The 3,685-nt window shown below is 51.2% G+C and overlaps 1 pseudogene across 1 annotated transcript; it reads right to left on the bottom strand.

Annotated features, from left to right (window-relative positions):
- Window positions 1-1,665, bottom strand: LOC310847069 (ABHD16B pseudogene; annotated as a pseudogene). The gene has a single exon. The product of its transcript is annotated as an ABHD16B pseudogene (transcript).
- Between the last annotated feature and the right edge of the window lie 2,020 nt (window positions 1,666-3,685).

The raw sequence follows: 3,685 nt of genomic DNA, 5'->3' as shown, positions 1-3,685 counted from the left end.
AATGATGAATGCTAGTTTTTATTTCTCTCTCTTTCTCTACAGTCAAGCCGCCACCTCCCCAGCCGAGCTAGAGCTTCCAGGGCATCTGAAATTCGTTTGGTGGCAAAGTTCTTCCATGGGTGGTCTCCACGTTCTTCAGGTGCTTCTTGGCCAAAAACAAGGCCATCTGCTTCTTCTTCGCGGGGGGGAGGTTCTTCCCGACGTTCCACGGGAAGCTGCAGTTGGAGCCAAGGCTGGCTTTGTAGCCGCGGAGCGTTTGGAGGCACCAGTCCTCATCCACTTTGTAGAAGAAGCTGTAGATGAGCTCATCCATCTGAGGGCAGTCGGCAGCCAGCCAGCTGCGCACCACTTCCTCCTCCTCGGATATAAGGTCGGGGTAACGGCACCTCAAGAGCTGCAGGAGCAGCTCGTTGGCTCGGTTGGTCTTGATGACAGGCAGCTTGCTCTCCGAGTGGAAGTGGGTGCTGGTGATTTCGTCCAACGTCCTCCTGACGAGTAGCACTGGGCCAGGGTATTGGCACAGCATCTCCGCCACGTTGAGGTTGAAGTGCTCCGTCACGGTCTTGACCACCAGCTTCTTCCAGCTCTTTGCCATCACCTTCATGGCCAAAGGGAGCAAGCTGTCAAAGGAGGCATCCAGTACCAATCCGCCTAGCTCCGGATAAGTCTTCGCAGCCCAGGTGGCTGTGTAGCTCCCTAAGGAGTAGCCGTAGATGGTAATGTCCGGCAGGGCAAAACCCAGCCGGCGTATGGCATATTGGATGACCACATCCATAGCGTTGACGTCATTCGCCGGATAGGGTTTGCCCGTGCTTCTGCCGAAACCGGGGTGGTTCCACCCAAGGACAGAGTACCCGGCCTTCAGTGGGGTGAAAAAGCATCCGACCTCATAGAAACTGCCATTCCCTTCGCAGCAGATCACCAACTGCACCCCCCGTTTCTCTGGACTTTTCCTCTTCCTCCTGTCCACAAACATAGTGTCGATTTCGTTCCCATCGCGGGCAATCAGTTTGGCCCGTTTCCCATGGAAATCCTCAATGAGGCGAGTTCGGGCGTTCACCAGTATATTGGGTGGGACTTTGTTCAAGAGGCAAACGGAACCCGGGTAGAGCAGCCAGCGGCCGATGGAGTGAGCAATGGCATACCTGGCAAACTTGCTGGAGCAATGCTTGAAGGAGTGGAAGACGCTGGATCTGGAGCTTTCTGCCACGGCGCCCTCCTGGGGGACTGTAAGCATCCCTTGGGGGTTCTGGTTGTTGATGGTGATGCTGCTGCTGCTGTTTCCGTTGGCGATGGTGCTGGTCCCGGCCTCATCCCAGCGATATTCCACTGGGCACTTCTTGAACACACAGCTGTCTTTGATCATCAAGTAGGTTTTCATTTTGTAACACATGTTGGAGCTCTTTAAGGGGGGAACGTTCACGGGATCAAACGATGGCGCCTTTTGGCAAGCTGGGTCAAGTTAAAGGAAGGGGAACACGAAGAAGAGAAGGACAAAGAGATATTTCTAGAGGCAGGCTGGAAGTTAGCAACTTTTGATGAGGATCCAACCCAGAAGTAGACGTGGAGCAGCACTAGAATGTCTTGAGATGGCTGCTGCCCACCTGCCCTTGGCTGATGTTGGGAGGGTCATATCCTGCAAAAGGGCAACCGGGCACTTCCTCCAAGAGCCCCTACAGGCCAGTCACTCAAAGCAAAGGTAATAATAAGCCATGTCAGCCCCCTTTGTGAGCAATTACCCCTCTGAGGACTTGGCTGGGAGGCCCATCAGCTGCCAGGGGGGTCTGGAGGTGGACATGGCAAATTCTTCTCTGGGGCAGTGGAGCAAGAGCACAGAGTCTGTCCACTTAGTCTGTCCACAGAGTCTGTCCCATCAATCCCTGCCTCGTCCGTCAGTCCCATGGAACAAAAGGCTTTCTTGCGGGCCAAAGCGCCCCTATTTCTCAGGAACCGGGAAGTGGGCCTCATCGAAGGTTGGATACCTTCTTCCATCAGTAACATTATTAACGCTTGTTTAATTCGTTATGCATCCTTCACTCTAAGGTACCAGGTCAGGCAACAAGGTAAGAAGGTAAGAAGAGCCTACTGGATCAGGCCAATGGCCCACCTGTTCTCACAGTGGCCAGACAGATGCCTGTGGGGAAGCAGAAAGCAGGATTCGAACACAGGAGCCTGTGGTTTCCAGCAACTGGTACTCAGTTTGCATTGGGGGGGGGGGAGTTCCCAGTGGAAATTCCAGCTTGAGAGGAACCATTGTCATCTAGGCATCTGTGGGGGAGAAAAGGTTTAAATTCCTCCTAAAGGTTTAAATTCCTCCTCCGTGCTTGCTGTGAACTACCAGCCCAACTGATGCAAAAAGCATTTTTTTAAAGCTGCACATTAGATGTGTTTTATGCCGTGTGCAGTTTGGTGCTCAAGTTGAAAGGGAAGTGTGACCAGCCAGTGGGAGAAGCCGTCTCTCTTTTTGCTCTCCAAACTCCCCCCACCCACAGCACTGACCACAGAGGCATCGCTTTCCTCTTCACCACAAACGCAGCTCTCAGAATGATATGTAATCTCAGCCCACAGTCTTGAAAAACCCTACAATATCCCCCATGCACCAGGAGGCAGACGGCGTTGCGGGGACCAGACGGCATTTCCTCGATTCCTCTTTCCTAGGAAGAGGGAAGAGGGGGCAGGATGGTTGCAAAAGCCCCCGCTGGAGACAGATGACTGTTGGAGACAGGCAGGCGGTAATGGTGGAGGGGTTCCTGCCTGTGGCACTATTTGAGGAAGGAGGAAAGAGCAGCGATGATGCTCTTTTCAATCCCCAGAGAGCCATTGGGGGCGAGGGGTTGAAAGAGAGAAGAAGCCTGGTTTTGGTACAAATCCATCATCCCGTTTTCATCACGGGGAGAACAAGTCTCTGAGTGCAGTTTGAACAAAAGTGAAAATAGGACACACACACACACACACACACACACACAGAGCACAGGAAACAAACTCTGTCTCTAATCATCTTCTTAGTTACTTCTGTGTTAATAACTTTACATATACTGTACACAGACATGTACTTTGATCTGCACTTTTATCTCGCAATGCATGCTTTTATTCGTTCTGCATGTTTTATAAACTTGCTTTTCGCACTGATTTTTTTTTAAGTTGACGCCTCTTTTATATTCTTCATAAACTGCTTAGAGGTTTTCTTAACAGTGAAGCAGTATGCAAATATTGTTAAACAGTGGGCACTTGGTGTCAAACACCAGCGGTGGGAGCACATTGGAAGCAGAGTGAATGTAATCAGTGCTCTATATCACATTTGTATATCACCTTTCCTCCAAGGAGCTTGAAGGGGCACACATCATTCTCCTCCTCCCCATTTTATCCTCGCAACAACCCTGTGAGGTAGGTTAGGTTGAGAGTAAATGACTGGCCCTAGGTCATCCAGTGAGCTTCATGGCCGATGGGGATTTGAACCCAGGTCTCCCAGGTCCCAGTCTGACACTCTAACCCATGGGTAGGTAAATTATGGCCCTGGGGCCGGTTCCGGTCCAATTGCCTTCTCAATCCTGCCCACAGACAGTCCAGGAATCAGCGTGTTAGAATGTGTCCTTTTATTTAAAATGCATCTCTGGGTTATTTGTGGGGCATAGGAATTCGTTCATATTTTTCTCTCCAAAATATCGTCCATCCCCTCACAAGGTCT

Source organism: Podarcis gaigeae, assembly GCF_964106915.1.
Source record: "Podarcis gaigeae genome assembly, chromosome: 6".
NCBI classification, from domain to species: domain Eukaryota; kingdom Metazoa; phylum Chordata; class Lepidosauria; order Squamata; family Lacertidae; genus Podarcis; species Podarcis gaigeae.
This window is presented reverse-complemented; position numbering and strand designations above follow the sequence as displayed.